Source organism: Mesoplodon mirus (genome assembly GCF_964341445.2).
Source record: "Mesoplodon mirus genome assembly, chromosome: 8".
Classification (NCBI taxonomy): Eukaryota; Metazoa; Chordata; class Mammalia; order Artiodactyla; family Ziphiidae; genus Mesoplodon; species Mesoplodon mirus.
Window position 1 is genome coordinate 59,958,521 of NC_138984.1, and position 17,348 is coordinate 59,975,868.

At 36.8% G+C, this 17,348-nt stretch overlaps 1 protein-coding gene across 1 annotated transcript in view; it reads right to left on the reverse strand.

Annotated features, from left to right (window-relative positions):
* LRP1B (LDL receptor related protein 1B) overlaps positions 1 to 15,622 on the reverse strand; it is a gene marked incomplete at its 3' end in the record, with an annotated part of 2,351,282 nt that extends 2,335,660 nt beyond the window's left edge. Inside the window, exon 1 of the mRNA XM_082630936.1 lies at positions 15,329 to 15,622. The remainder of the gene's footprint in view (positions 1 to 15,328) is intronic.
* Between the last annotated feature and the right edge of the window lie 1,726 nt (positions 15,623 to 17,348).

A 17,348-nucleotide genomic window follows, 5' to 3' on the forward strand; every position in this document is an offset into this window, starting at 1 on the left:
ATGAATTTCTCATCTTTAGAACTAGCACCTTCATTTTCTGTTTTTTCACTCATTCAATATAATGAACAAGAAAAAATGCAATGCAATAAAACAGTGGCTTTAAATGCTCATAAGCAGAATAGTCCATTATTCAAATGACATGTAAAAGGAGAATGAGTATGCCTGAAGTGTAGTGAGTGTCAGGAGGCCCTCTTGCTTGCTCCCTCCTTTCCTTCAGCCTTCGGGGCAAAAAAGATTTCTAAGGTACATTTGTGGTGCCATGCTGCAAGGCTTTATAAACCACTGAAAAGACATGATAGATACAGATATTTAGATCAATAGATAAGTAGACATCCGTTCTGTAGCATAGAGCATTTGTTTCCTTTTGCTGCTGTTAACAAAATGCAAAAAACTTAGAAGCTTAAACAATACAAATTTAGTATTTTACTGTTCTGTAGGCTAGAAGTACAACACAAAACTCACTGAGCTAAAATCAAGGTGGCAGCAGGACTTCATTTCTTTCCAGAGGCTCTAGGGTTTTGAAAACCTTTCCTGGATCATTTGGGTCTTGGCACAATTCAATTCCTTGCAGCTGCAGGAGTAAAATCCCAATTTTCTTACTGACTGTCAGCTGAGAGCCATTTCCAGCTTCTAGATGCCTTGGCTGATGGCCCCCTTTTTCCAGCCTCAAAGGCATCAGCAGAGGTTCCACCTCGTTTATGCTTCAAATCTGTCCTCCTTCTTTCCTCTTCATCTTTCTAACTCAGCCAGGATAGGTTCTCCACCTTTAAGGATTCGTGTGATGAGGCCAGGCCAACAACATAATACAGGATAATTTCCACATCTCAGGATAATCTCAAGGTCTGTACTCATGATCGTATTTTAAAGTAATGTCTGTCATATAACATCCACAGGTTCCAGGGATTAGAGTGTGGACAGCTTTGTAAGGGGAGAGGTCATTATTCCACGTATCACAAGCAGTGTTTGTGTAGTTATTTGCATTTTCTTCTAAAGAGGAAGTCTTGACCAACAGGCAAGGCTACTAAGGAATATTTTGATGTTATTTTGTATTTAAATGACATTTAATCCATTTTTAAGTCATGAATATCATTCTTAACTTCAAGGCTTTGCATACCACAGTTTGCTTAATTATACCTTGCTTTTCAGTTAATTTCTGGAGAAGGATCTCACATCTCTATTTCCAATATTTTAATTGAACATGCATGGGAGAAGCTCACAAAGAACCATTAACATAATAAAGGGGGTTTTATTTTAGATTATGGCTGTCAATCAGTAATAATTTATGTTTATGATAATAATAATTTATGATTTCAATTTGCCAGCAATTTAGCTATAACACACACACACACACACACACACACACACACACATACAAAACATAGAGACTTACTGAAGTGAAAGAACTGACCCATAGCCAGGCTGACCACAGTTTTGAATACACTGAAGGACTAAATTTTAACATGCTTATTTGAATCTAATTGGAAATTCAGATCTCTATACAGCCACTTATCCTTATTTTTAATTAGTTTCTGCTTTATAACAAAGTGAATCAGTCATACATATACATCTGTTCCCACATCCCTTCCCTCATGCATCTCCCTCCCTCCCACCCTCCCCATCCCACCCCTCCAGGCGGTCACAAAGCACCCAGCTGATCTCCCTGTGCTATGTGGCTGCTTCCCACTATCTACCTTACGTTTGGTAGTGTATATATGTCCATGCCTCTCTTTCGCTTTGTCACAGCTTACCCTTCCCACTCCCCATATCCTCAAGTCCATTCTCAAGTAGGTCTGTGTCTTTATTCCCGTTTTACCCCTAGGTTCTTCATGACATTTTTTTTTAATTCCATATATATGTGTTAGCATACGGTATTTGTCTTTCTCTTTCTGACTTACTTCACTCTGTATGACAGACTCTAGGTCTATCCACCTCATTACAAATAGCTCAATTTCGTTTCTTTTTATGGCTGAGTAATATTCCATTGTATATATGTGCCACATCTTCTTTATCCATTCATCCGATAATGGACACTTAGGTTGTTTCCATCTCCGGGCTATTGTGAATAGAGCTGCAATGAACATTTTGGTACATGTCTCTTTTTGAATTATGGTTTTCTCAGGGTATATGCCTAGTAGTGGGATTGCTGGGTCATATGGTAGTTCTCTCTTTAGTTTTTTAAGGAACCTCCATACTGTTCTCCATAGTGGCTGTACCAATTCACATTCCCACCAGCAGTGTAAGAGTGTTCCCTTTTCTCCACACCCTCTCCAGCATTTATTGTTTCTAGATTTCTTGATGATGGCCATTCTGACTGGTGTGAGATGATATCTCATTGTAGTTTTGATTTGCATTTCTCTAATGATTAATGATGTTGAGCATTCTTTCATGTGTTTGTTGGCAGTCTGTATATCTTCTTTGGAGAAATGCCTATTTAAGTCTTCTGCCCGTTTTTGGATTGGCTTGTTTGTTTTTTTGCTATTGAGCTTCATGAGCTGTTTATAAATTTTGGAGATTAATCCTTTGTCAGTTGCTTCATTTGCCAATATTTTCTCCCATTCTGAGGGTTGTCTTTTGGTCTTGTTTACAGTTTCCTTTGCTGTGCAAAAGCTTTGAAGTTTCATTAGGTCCCATTTGTTTATCTTTGTTTTTATTTCCATTTCTCTAGGAGGTGGGTCCAAAAGGATCTTGCTGTGATTTATGTCATAGAATGTTCTGCCTATGTTTTCCTCTAAGAGTTTGATAGTTTCTGGCCTTACATTTAGGTCTTTAATCCATTTTGAACTTATTTTTGTGTATGGTGTCAGGGAATGATCTAATCTCATACTTTTACATGTAGCTGTCCAGTTTTCCCAGCACCAATTATTGAAGAGGCTGTCCTTTCTCCACTGTACATTGCTGCCTCCTTTATCAAAGATAAGGTGACCATATGTGTGTGGGTTTATCTCTGGGCTTTCTATCCTGTTCCATTGATCTATCTTTCTGTTTTTGTGCCAGTACCACACTGTCTTGATTACTGTAGCTTTGTAGTATAGTCTGAAGTCAGGGAGCCTGATTCCTCCAGCTCCGTTTTTTGTTCTCAAGATTGCTTTAGCTATTCGGGGTCTTTTGTTTTTCCAAACAAATTTTGAAATTTTTTGTTCTAGTTCTGTGAAAAATGCCAGTGGTAGATTGATAGGGATTGCATTGAATCTGTAGATTGCTTTGGGTAGTAGAGTCATTTTCACAATATTGATTCTTCCAATCCAGGAACATGGTATATCTCTCCATCTATTTGTATCATCTTTAATTTCTTTCATCAGTGTCTTATAATTTTCTGCATACAGGTCTTTTGTCTCCTTAGGTAGATTTATTCCTAGATATTTTATTCTTTTTGTTGCAATGGTAAATGGGAGTGTTTTCTTGATTTCACTTTCAGATTTTTCATCATTAGTGTACAGGAATGCCAGAGATTTCTGTGCATTAATTTTGTATCCTGCTACTTTACCAAATACATTGATTAGCTCTAGTAGCTTTCTGGTAGCATCTTTAGGATTCTCTATGTATAGTATCATGTCATCTGCAAACAGTGACAGCTTTACTTCTTCTTTTCCGATTTGGATTCCTTTTATTTCCTTTTCTTCTCTGATTGCTGTGGCTAAAACTTCCAAAACTAAGTTGAATAAGAGTGGTGAGAGTGGGCAGCCTTGTCTTGTTCCTGATCTTAGTGGAAATGGTTTCAGTTTTTCACCATTGAGGACGATGTTGGCTGTGGGTTTGTCATATATGGCCTTTATTATGTTGAGGAAAGTTCCCTCTATGCCTACTTTCTGGAGGGTTTTTATCATAAATGGGTGTTGAATTTTGTCGAAAGCTTTCTCTGCATCTATTGAGATGATCATATGGTTTTTCTTCTTCAATTTGTTAATATGGTGTATCACATTGATTGATTTGCATATATTGAAGAATCCTTGCATTCCTGGAATAAACCCCACTTGATCATGGTGTATGATCCTTTTAATGTGCTGTTGGATTCTGTTTGCTAGTATTTTGTTGGGGATTTTTGCATCTATGTTCATCAGTGATATTGGCCTGTAGTTTTCTTTCTTTGTGACATATTTGTCTGGTTTTGATATCAGGGTGATGGTGGCCTTTTAGAATGAGTTTGGGAGTGTTCCTCCCTCTGCTATATTTTGGAAGAGTTTGAGAAGGATAGGTGTTAGCTCTTCTCTAAATGTTTGATAGAATTCGCCTATGAAGCCATCTGATCCTGGGCTTTTGTTTGTTGGAAGATTTTTAATCACAGTTTCAATTTCAGTGCTTGTGATTGGTCTATTCATATTTTCTATTTCTTCCTGATTCAGTCTTCGCAGGTTGTGCATTTCTAAGAATTTGTCCATTTCTTCCAGGTTGTCCATTTTATTGGCATAGAGTTGCTTGTAGTAATCTCTCATGATCTTTTGTATTTCTACAGTGTCAGTTGTTACTTCTCCTTTTTCATTTCTAATTCTATTGATTTGAGTCTTCTCCCTTTTTTTCTTGATGAGTCTGGCTAATGGTTTATCAATTTTGTTTATCTTCTCAAAGAACCAGCTTTTAGTTTTATTGATCTTTGCTATCGTTCCCTTCATTTCTTTTTCATTTATTTCTGATCTGATCTTTATGATTTCTTTCCTTCTGCTAACTTTGGGGGTTTTTTGTTCTTCTTTCTCTAATTGCTTTAGGTGCAGGGTCAGGTTGTTTACTCGAGATGTTTCCTGTTTCTTAAGGTGGGATTGTATTGCTATAAACTTCCCCCATAGAACTGCTTTTGCTGCGTCCCATAGGTTTTGGGTCGTCGTGTCTCCATTGTCATTTGTTTCTAGGTATTTTTTTTAATTTCCTCTTTGATTTCTTCAGTGATCACTTCGTTATTGAGTAGTGTATTGTTTAGCCTCCATGTGTTTGTATTTTTTACAGATCTTTTCCTGTAATTGATATCCAGTCTCATAGCATTGTGGTCGGAAAAGATACTTGATACAATTTCAGTTTACTTAAATTTACCAAGGCTTGATTTGTGACCCAAGATATGATCTATCCTGGAGAATGTTCCATGAGCACTTGAGAAAAATGTGTATTCTGTTGTTTTTGGATGGAATGTCCTATAAATATCAATTAAGTCCATCTTGTTTAATGTATCATTTAAAGCTTGTGTTTCCTTATTTATTTTCATTTTGGATGATCTGTCCATTGGTGAAAGTGGGGTGTTAAAGTCCCCTACTATGAGTGTGTTACTGTCGATTTCCCCTTTTATGGCTGTTAGTATTTGCCTTATGTATTGAGGTGCTCCTATGTTTGGTGCATAAATATTTACAATTGTTATATCTTCTTCTTGGATCGATCCCTTGATCATTATGTAGTGTCCTTCTTTGTCTCTTCTAATAGTCTTTATTTTAAAGTCTATTTTCTCTGATATAAGAATTGCTACTCCAGCTTTCTTTTGATTTCCTTTTGCATGGAATATCTTTTTCCATCCCCTTACTTTCAATCTGTATGTGTCTCTAGGTCTGAAGTGGGTCTCTTGTAGAGAGCATATATATCGGTCTTGTTTTTGTATCCATTCTGCCAATCTGTGTCTTTTGGTGGGAGCATTTAGTCCATTTACCTTTAAGGTAATTATTGATATGTATGTTCCTATTCCCATTTCCTTAATTGCTTTGGGTTCGTTATTGTAGGTATATTCCTTCTGTTGTGTTTCTTGCCTAGAGAAATTCCTTTAGCATTTGCTGTAAAGCTGGTTTGGTGGTGCTGAACTCTCTCAGCTTTTGCTTGTCTGTAAACGTTTTAATTTCTCCATCAAATCTGAATGAGATCCTTGCTGGGTAGAGTAATCTTGGTTGCAGGTTTCTGTCCTTCATCACTTTAAGTATGTCCTGCCACTCCCTTCTGGCTTGTAGAGTTTCTGCTGAGAGATCAGCTGTTAACCTGATGGGGATTCCCTTGAGTGTTATTTGTTTTTTTTCCCTTGCTGCTTTTAATATGATTTCTTTGTGTTTAATTTTTGACAGTTTGATTAATATGTGTCTTGGCATATTTCTCCTTGGATTTATTCTGTATGGGACTCTCTGTGCCTCCTGGACTTGATTAACTATTTCCTTTCCCATATTAGGGAAGTTTTCAACTATAATCTCTTCAAATATTTTCTCAGTCCCTTTCTTTTTCTCTTCTTCTTCTGGAACCCCTATAATTCGAATGTTGGTGCGTTTAATGTTGTCCCAGAGGTCTCTGAGACTTTCCTCTGTTCTTTTCATTCTTTTTTCTTTATTTTGCTCTGCAGCAGTTATTTCCACTATTTTATCATCCACCTCATTTATCCGTTCTTCTGCCTCAGTTATTCTGCTATTGATCCCATCTAGAGTATTTTTCATTTCATTTATTGTGTTTTTAATCGATGCTTGATTCATCTTTAGTTCTTCTAGGTCCTTGTTAACTGTTTCTTGCATTTTGTCTATTCTATTTCCAAGATTTTGGATCAGGGAAATAGAATCTTGGATCATCTTTACTATCATTATTCTGAATTCTTTTTCAGGTAGACTGCCTATTACCTCTTCATTTGTTAGGTCTGGTAGGTTTTTATCTTGCTCCTTCACCTGCTGTGTGTTTTTCTGCCTTCTCATTTTGCTTATGTTACTGTGTTTGGGGTCTCCTTTTTGCAGGCTGCAGATTCGTAGTTCCTGTTGTTTTTGGTGTCTGTCCCCAGTGGCTAAGGTTGTTTCAGTAGGTTGTGTAGGCTTCCTGGTGGGGGGGACTAGTGCCTGTGTTCTGGTGGTTGAGGCTCGATCTTGTCTTTCTGGTGGACAGGTCCACGTCTGGTGGTGTGTTTTGGGGTGTCTGCGGACTTATTATGTTTTTAGGCAGCCTCTCTGCTAATGGGTGGGGTTGTGTTCCTGCCTTGCTAGTTGCTTGGCATAGTGTGACCAGCACTGTAGCTTGCTGGTCGTTGACTGAAGCTGGGTGCTGGTGTTGAGATGGAGGATCTCTGGGAGATTTTCGCCGCTTGATATTATGTGGAGCTGGGAGGCCTCTTGTGGACCCGTGTCCTGAAGTTGGCTCTCCCACTTCAGAGGCACAGCACTGACTCCTGGCTGCAGCACCAAGAGCTTTTCATCTGCTAATGCCGCATGCCACTCCTGCTGATGATTCAGCCACCTTGGCCTCTTCTTATCATCTCAGCAACCAGCTTTCACATATTTTTTTCTTAAACTGATCTTCTTTTCAATGAACCTAGATATTCCCTACTCTCTCTGGAAAGTTTAGAAACATTCTCATTTAGTTTTTGAAATTCTTGTCTGAAATCACAGTGCCTTTGCCAGCAGTGGACAGCAATTGTAAATCTCTTTTTTTCTTCAGTAAAATGAGAGTGTTATCTTATTTTCCATCTCCGGAAAAACGCATGGCGCGCCTCAGGCTGGTGCAACGTCACGCCGGCCTCTGCCACCGCAGGCTCACCCCTCACTCCGTACCCCTCCCTTCCCCCGGCCTGAGTGAGCCCAGCCATTTATCCTTGAGTTCTAAGTCATTGCATTTCATCTGTTATTTATGATCTCATTTAGATTTCAGAAAAAATCCAATACTTCATGACACATGTTAATTTATACTTTACCTTTAAGATCTGGCTACTCTTTGAGCCAAGAGCACAATGCTTATTCATGTGCATGGGAGTTATGAACCACCACCAAAGGTCAATGAATGCAGTCATATAATGAAGATAGAGTTTTTGGTCCACCTTGGTGTCTGACTGGTGATTTGATTAGTGATAAAAATGATGCTACTCTTTCTGATAGTTCCAAGGCAGAATCTTCCTGTGGGATCATGGTTTTTGGTCAGCCACTTCCCAAAGCACCAAGAGTAGCAGAGGAAGGTGGGGATCCTTATAGCCATCCTGGTGTTGCTTTTGCTAGCTCTAGTCACTGGGGGCTGATGTGATTGCTAGCCAAGATAGAACTTCTATAAAACCCAGCAGCAAAATGCTACACATACCTAACGTGTTAATAAGAGAGAGAAAAACTTCAACTTTCTTTTCTCTCTCACTTGGGATTCTAAAGGGCAACAGGGCAGCTACCAGCAAAAAGTCCAGAGGCCCAAATCTACCAACACAGAATTCAAAAGGTACATTTCACAAAAGGTACATTTCACATTTCCAGGCTTTTTGCTGTCACTTCAGAAAATAATACAGTCTTCTCTTTCAGAGTTGATAGATCTTATTGAAATTCAATTCAGTGATTGTCTTTGGACAGTAATTAAGAGAAATTCTTGAGACTGGTGTACCAAATTATCTTTAGTTCAAACCTCAATCTTCTTCAAAACCGACCAACCAAGCAGCCAACCAACCAACACCTAGTACAAAACAGAGACAAAAATAGACACTGCATATACAGTCATCTAGAATAATAAATAAGAAAATAAATAGGCAGTAATATAATGATATTTTCCAAATCTATTAGGAAAGGTAATGCCATTCTTCCGCTAAGTGATTTTTAAAAAATAGGTTTTATATAGATATAGATGATCGATAGATATAGAAACTATTTCTATCTCTGTATGTGTGTGTGTGTGTGTGTATCCAACCCAAAGAGTTATGCTATATGATTTCATTTATGTAACAACCTTGAAGTGACAAAGTTATAGTGGAAAACACATCAGTGAGTACCAGAGGTTAGAGGTGGAAGAAGGGTATAGTTATTAAGGAGTAATATGGTAATAGTAAGGAGGGTGTGCGTGTGTGTTTGTCTAATGGAAAAGTCTCTGTCCTGATTGTGGTGTTTATACTCAAATCTATACATGTGACAAATTTCCATATAACCATACTTCTTGCTCAACGTGTGCGTGTGCATGCGCACACACACACACAAGAGTATATGCAAAACTTGAGAAATTTCAGTAAAGGTCTGTAACTGAGTTAATAATATTGTCCCAATGTCAATTTCCTTATGTTGACAATGTACTATGGTTATGTAAGATATTATCATTGGGGAAAGTTAGGGGAAGAGGACATGGGAAATCTCTGCACTATTTTTGCAACTTGTGAATCTTAAATTCTTTCAAAGTAAAAAGTTTATTTAAAAATCTGACCCATAACTGACATATGTGTTAGAATTAGCAGCAACAAAGGTCATTAGAAAAGTATTTTAACCATATTTTATATGTTTAAAAAGTTAAATAGAAATCTGATAGATATAAAAATGACCCAAATCAAGTTTGTAGAAAAATGTTTGAGATGAAAAACACACTGAGTTTTATAATTGTACTATAATTACATAAGAGTGTCTCTTTAATACATTACTAGTTCAAAATTATTTCCAAACATTTTTAAAAGAGAAATACATGGGGCTTAGTGTTGGTGATTTTTCCATGGTGTCATAGATATTGAATGTCAGAGACTACCCAGTATTCTTGCTAGAATAATGCATTCTTGTGAAATAGCTCCTTCCTTTCCTTTTTTTTTTTCTTATTTAAATTTAATTAGGTTCCTTTTCTTACATTAGATTACTTACTTTGTCTCAGGCTATGTTCTCCCTATATTTTCACTGAAGGAACATGTATCTATATACAAATTAAAATTTTTTATGTTATCAACTCCCTCATGTACAAGATAAGAATAGTATAAATATTCTGGCTTTATGTATTCTATATGATTTATTTAAATGAATGGTAAGAATTTGCAGTAAATTATTATAGTGCTGATCTCATGGCAAGCTCATCTGTTACTATCAAATCTGAAAATATGTTTCTGAACTCTGAGGAGAAATTTGGTATTGATGGCAAGGAATTGTATGACTCAATGACAACACTGTAATAGAAATGTTAACAAATGTGACCCACATGTTGGGATATGTCAGTAGGAACCATATGACATGTTAGTCTTTTAGTAGATTTGTTTTAAGGAAAATAAAATTCAAGATGTGATTTCATTTTATGCTAAAATTTGAACAAAAGATATGTTATTTATGAGATGTTTAAATAATGGATATTAAAGGGAATAGAAATTGACTTGTAAATAAAGCTGTCAATAATCACACACTGGGTTTCAGGCACTGTTCTACACATTTTATATTCATTATCTTATGTAACTGAATGAATTTTTGCAACAGTGATGCTCTTGTGACCATTATGAAGTTGAAGAAACTAAGATTACAAACACTAAGTATCTCTGTCCAAATCACATAGCTAGTAAATGGAAAAGGTGTGATTTAATCCAGTCTGTCTGATATTACAATAAACATCCATGCCTCTATACTCTACTTGAATGAACAGCTCTATTTGGATGTCTCCTAGGCAACTCAGACTCAACTGGTTGGGGCAAAGCACTTCCTGAAGGAACTTTAGATCCATTCTGTTCCCCTCCCCATGCACACTCACACACATATTTTTTCATATGGACAAGTGATATTTTCCCAATCTTATGCAAAATGCTATAAAACACAGCTTTGGTAACTCCATCTATCCTGACTGCCAACCATAAGGCCATGTTAATTAGAAATTCTGGAAAAGCTGCTGAAATCTAAATAAAATTTTCAAAATTGACTTTGTCATGTGATTTCACTGAACAGTAACCTGTCCTATACTCCCTGATTTTGATTATATCACAATCAACTTTCTAATCACTCTAGTGAAAAATGGCAGATCTTTAATTTTCTTTTTCCTTGGGCCCCATATCTAACCAGTTGCTATCATCTATGTATTCTGGTTCATTGGTTAGATCTTCCACTTTGTGATTTCATTATTTTCAAACATTTTACTTTCTACTCTTTTGTGATTTCTTTTTACCTTGCTTTTTCCATGCCTCCCAGTATCCATATTTCCTGTGTTCTTTTGTACTGACTGAATTTTATTTATATTCCCACTGCATTTTCCCCCAAATATATACCCATACACTCATTCTACTAGTCTGGAAACAGCATAATCTATGTCTATTTTTAGTGGTTACCCTTAAAATATAATATGCATACTTGGATTTAGTAAGCTCTGAAACAATAGAAGAACCTTAGAATCATCTGTTTTCACTTGCCTCTGTTCTTCTACATGCTATTGATATCTTGCTTTTTTTCTTTTTTAATAATCTTGCCTGTTTTCTAATTACATGCTATATTAGTCGTCAAACTACTATTATTGTTTTATATGTGTCAACGCATTTAGATTTGCTCATATTTGCAATTTTCTTGCTCACCATTCCTTTTAAGTATTTGTCTTTCCTTCCAGAGGGTCTTCTAAGAAACATACACTTGAATTGCTTCAAGGAGTGTCTGTGCTAACTTTTTTTGCTGTTTTTGTTGTTTTGTCATTTGTAATGAAAGTTTCATGAGGTATATATGTGATTGGCAGCCTCTAGATGACCCCCATTGATCTCTGCCTCTTGGTATTTACTCACTTGTGAAATGCCTTCCCCTTGAATGTAGGCCATACCTAATGCCTTTCTTCTAACAAATAGAATACAGTGAAAATGATGGGATGTCACTTCCAATATTAGATTTACCAAAAGTCTATGGTTTCCATCTTGTTGGCCTTTTCTTCATCTCTCCATTGCTCCTTCTAATGGAAGTTAGCTGCTATGTTTTGAGCTGGTATAGGCAGAGGGTCACAGAATAAGGGACTGAGGGAGACATGCAGGGAACAGTCATCAAGGAACTGAGACTGTCAGTCTACCAGCCAGCAAAGAACCAAATCCTGCCAACACCAAGTGAGCAAGTAATAGTGTCTGCTACAACTTCGTTGATAACCTAACTGGAATTTCTTTTGAGCTCTCATACCACTTTATATGTTTCTCTATTATAGAACTTCTCACTTTCAATCATGTGTTAGATTTCTATGGTGCACATGTCTTACATCTCCTAGTAGATTCTAAGCTCCTTTAAGGTTAAGATTTATTCATTAATTTTTACAAAATATTATAGAATATATATAAAATATGTAAGATTTTACTTAACATATTCCTGATACCACTAGAACAAAATTTTAAAACAAAAAGCACAGAATAAGATTAAGAAAGAAAAACAGGTAGAGTAAAAAGCAAGTGTAAAGCAAATAATTTCAGGTAATTGATATAACGGGGGGAATGGGATTCCACTTTTTACATTATTTGGATGGTGGTGGCCACATTCTATATAGATGGATAGACCTGTATGAAAAATACAGAATATGGGGGGAAGGAATTAATCTATTAAATAGTTTTGCTAGGTGTTTACTCTTTATCAGACACTGCATCGACCATGTAATATTTAGAATACCCTTGTCACTGAAGAATTCACTATTTAATGGAGGAGGTAAAAAAGTACAGAAATAATTATATTGCAGTGTAATTTATAATGATAGAGTTGTTGGACTCAAAAAGGGCACCTAACAAATGATGGAGTTTGAAGAGTTGAGATTAGAGAAGGCTGCCCAAACTAATTTATTTAGCCAGGTGAAGAAAGCAAATTGGGGAAAATTTAGTCACACCCCCAGACTTCTGGAGAGGGGAAAGGGGATGGAGATTGAATCAATCACCAAATGCCGGATTACCCTGGTGGCACAGTGGTTAAGAATCTGCCTGCCAATGCAGGGGACACAGTCCGGGAAGCCCTGGTCTGGGAAGGTCCCACATGCCGTGGAGCAACTAAGTCCTTGCACCACAACTACTGAGCCTGCATTCTGGAGCCCGCGAGCCACAACTGTTGACTCCGTGTGCTGCAACTACTGAAGCCCTTGTGGCCTGGAGCCTGTGCTCCGTAACAAGAGAAGCCACCGTACTGAGGAGCCCGCACACCGCAACAAAGAGTAGCCCCCGCTCGCCGCAACTAGAGAAAGCCCCGCGCAGCAACGAAGACCCAACACAGCCAAAATTAAAATATAAACAAATAAATAAATTTAGAAAAAAAACTGTACATAAGTGCTTATTTAAAAAAAATCACCAAATGCCAATGATTTAATCAACCATGCTTCCATCAAAACTGCAAAAGGTCAGGGTTGGGAGAACTTCCAAGATGGTGAACACGTGGAGATTCCCAGAGTGTTGTGCTTGGAGTGGGCATGGAAGCTCCAAAATATGCCCTAATGGCATATTGATTATTTTGAATTAAAATTATTTAAGAAACAGTAGATGCAAGAGGAACACTCCTCTCTGTCTCCCTGAAAGCAGGAAATAAATCTCCCATATGAAAGGTACCTTCCTTGTACTGGGAGGTAGAAAGACATCCTCATTACCAGAGATAAGGAATTCAGGGCTGAGAAACTTGTACAAACAAACCTTGTTACTGCTTTACTAATTTACTACTCAAGCTCTAACTTTGCTTAAATTTTCTTACTATTTAAGCACCCAAACTTCAGTTTCTTTGCCCCATTAATTCCTCAAATTTATTGTTTCTTTGTCTAAAATGTATAAAAGCTGCCTTCTTTCACCACTTCTTAGGTCCCATTTCTATGAGACTTCTGCGTGTACCAATTAAGCTTGTTTCTTTAATCTGTCTTGTGTCAATTTTATTATTAGTCCAGCCACAAGAACTCAAGAAGGGTAGAGGGGGAAATTTCCCCCTCCCTGAAAGATGTAAAATAGGATTGCTGACTCAAAAACTTCTACCAAAATCTCATCCTTTTCATTATGTCTCTTTAGACATTTTCAAAAATGGCCAGGAGTGACTTAAACATGTTTCCAGAGTGACTATCTATGACTTTTGGTCTCACCTTTCTTTATCTCTGGATCCCAGGGCATTTAATGTGTCTGCCAATGATGCTATACATCTATCTCTCAATGAATCTATGAATGCTTTGAAACCCATATATGCCTTCAAAATACCACGTATATCTGTATTCTCTTAGTTTCCATCTGCGGATTTCCTTCCCATCTCTTCTGCTCATCTCAACTGTATAATTCTCTTAGGTTTACAGTATACAAAGAGCTTCTTTCTTTAAGTGCTTAAGTAAGAAAGGAAGATGTCCAGCTTTAGATATTTTGAGATTCATATTGACATAATTATATGGGGTTTTACTACATGGTACTCATCCTCATAGACTGCATAGATGCTTTGAGTTTGGGGCACACAGCTGAATTTAGTGCACTCAAGTTAGGCTTAAGCATGCATCTCAAAAAACTGCCAGTAGTTGTTAGCAAAATCTTGTCCCTGTCGTTGGATATAGTCCACCTTTATAAATTCATTCTCCTTGGGATTTTTTTCTCAGGACCACAGTTGGTACTTCTTAAAATCAGATTACTATATGGTCTTCCTATTCATTAGACATGTCTGTATAGATCTAGACTCCTACTGTGGACCATGTTCAAGTTCTTTCTCTTGAGGGTTCTAAATCCCCATAGCTCAGGGTGTGTGGCTTGACTCCTTCCTGTTGGATGCTCAGATGTTGCTTGCCCAAAGGACATTTAATACCATTAATGACGATACTGTCTTTGTGAACATGCAGTGAATTAGCCAGGCCATCGCCAGGCCATCGAAAGATTTAAACAAGATAGAAAAAAAATCCAATTTGTGTTTTAGACACAGTGGTATCAGTGTAGATGATAGAGTAAATTCAGAGACAGACTGGAGGCAGAGGGATCTTCTGGATTACTGCCATAATCCAGGTTAGAAATAAGGATAGCCTGAATTAAAGCTGGGGCAGTAGAAGATGCAGCAAAAGAAGACAACCTGAGATAAATTTTTATTATCAAATATACATGGAGCAGGAGGAAAGGTAAAAATCTAAAATGCTTCCAGATCTCAATATTTCCTTCTTGTCACCATAGAATTATGCTATATTAAGAGGTGGCATGGGTTTAGGGTACCATATAGAGATCAAGTTGACCTCATTAACCCAATACACACTGTGTAAGACCAAAAGAAATTATAGCTACACTAAGGGGATCAGCTTGGGGCCCTAAATAAAATGATGCAGTGAAGCTACATAAGTATAATGCATTCTGCCTGTCCTTTCTACTCTTTGGTTCTTCAGGGAAATATTTATTTGTGAGGGAATGCTAACACATATTATGCTGAAAGTATTTACTGCCAGCACATACTTATGTCATCTTAACCTATAATGTAATGGGAGAAGAGGAAAAGGTTATGGAAGCAATGAAAATATACAGAATTTGTATGTGAGGCTTACATGAATTTTGTAATCCAAATAGATTTTCCATAGATATAAGAGTATTCCAAAACTTTCAGTATGGGATAGTTTGGGCTTTCACAAATATGTCAGTGTAAGTTTGCACAAGTGAAAAGAGTCTTATTTCTTTCCTACAGCTGTGCACTGAAGTAAGCAATTATGTCAGTTAGCAAATACAAAGGTCATAATAATTTCAGACCTTCCAACTGTTCATGAAGTTGGTTGATATTTGTACACTCACCTCCAGGTACCTGCTTGATGGCGATGTAGCTAGTGCTCAGTTACATTTCTTGAAGAAAAAAGTCCACTAATCTTAAGTGCTGATGGTGCCTGCTGTTTATAATTCTCTAGCATAATCTAATCTTTAAAAAACAAATCCTTGTGCTTTCTCGCATCAGAATATGAGAAATATTTTTGCCCATTGAATGGAAAATAATCGGTGGTTGGATTTTGATAATTACTGCTTCATTCTCATCTTGTGCTAAGGGTAGACTCCATAATGCATTAAAATTGTTGTAGTTTCTAAAAGATCATCCCATAGCCTATTCTTCCCTCAGCTGTGGCAGGTTTACCAGGGAGCTTGTTCTTTTCCTTTTTGTATTGTGAAACTTCAATTTAATCATTCCTAAAATGCATTTGTCAAGAGGTGAATCTGTAAAAGATTTTGTAACAGGCCCCTGAATTTGACCCTTTGGGACTGGGAGGTTGTTTGCCATTCTTGTTATTCATAAATGGATCAAACTCTTTGAACATAATGATGCATTCACTAATGTACTCCTTGTATTTGTGAGATTCATTAAAATCAGGCACAGAATGCCTTTGAACTGCAGTATTTCCAAACACATGTAGTGGTATTGCTTTATATTCAGTAAGTTCTGTAATTTAACCTTATATAAAGTTACTATTTATACACATTTTCCATTTTCAGAAATGTGCTATTCTTTTTTTCCCCATATTGCTTGTCAAGAATTTAGAAACACAGCCAAGAATCTACTTGGACATACTCTGGCACTGAGAGAGAAACTTCCCTAAAGGGTGACCGAAAGCTGTATTCTTCTTTGAGTAAATCCCTGTGGAGTGGGGAACGGTGATTGGCATTAGCTGACCAGGACACTTGCGTTCTGTCTGTTCCCTGAACACAAATTCCTTAGCTGAATGCAAAACACCAACCATTTCATAAATGACAAAGGTGCCAATTGTGATGGGAATTGGCATTTGAGAAATAGCCTGACACTAGAGTATGCAAAGAAAACACATCTTGTGTCTGATCTTGTCAAAAAGACTGGTAAATTATTTCATAGATATTATTTATTATAATATTTTATAATTCAGAAAATTTAAATAGTTAAAGTTAAACAATTATATTTGTAATAGTTTATATTTGTAGTAATCAAACCACTGTGAACACATTTGGGGGCATTAAGTAGTTAAAGTATTGCATTTGAAAGAGTGGTAATCAAACTGCTAAATTTTTTGAGACTCTTTCTACTTCTCATTAACTAGTAATAATTATAAGAAGAAGATCTGCAGCCAAGGTAGCAAGGAGCAGAAATGAATAGGGTAATCATAAGAAACTCTGCCCTATCTGACTGCTTACCACAATGCACTGTGTTCTTTGTGCTCCTGTGGGCACCAGAATGTAAGCATGCTCTGACCTTCTTTTCTTTACCTTGCTGGGAAAGGTAATTTTAATAGAATATTTAAATTCTCCAAAAACAGTTTTCACAAACAGAGTTGTAACTTATGTTTCTATGACTATGCTCAGTCAAATAGTCTATAATTTCTGACATGTCTCTGGACATTCACTTTAAAGCAAAGTAAAACATAGACTTGATCTCAAGAGAGGAGAAACTATGAAAACATTATTTTTGTAGGGTTCCAAGTCTCTACTGAATCTATTGTGTTGATAACATTTATGTGCTACAGGCATTGTTTTTAATGTTTGTACAGAAAATGTATGCAGATACGACTATTAATTCATTTTTAAATGTACAATACTGGTTTATAAGTGAACCAATGATGTACTCAAATTGCTTCTATTATTACAGAATTATTTTCTAGCAAATTAGACATATAACTTTAAGTTCTTCTGGCACTATGGATCCTAATGTGTATACCATTCTGTATTTCTAAGGGTAAAACTTCCCAAAGTAAATCTCTTTGCTCAACTATATATGGCACAACAATATTGGGAAATAATAACATATTTGGTTTCCTTTCCATAGTTTTTTTTCTTGCCATCTTGATCTCCTCTAATTAGC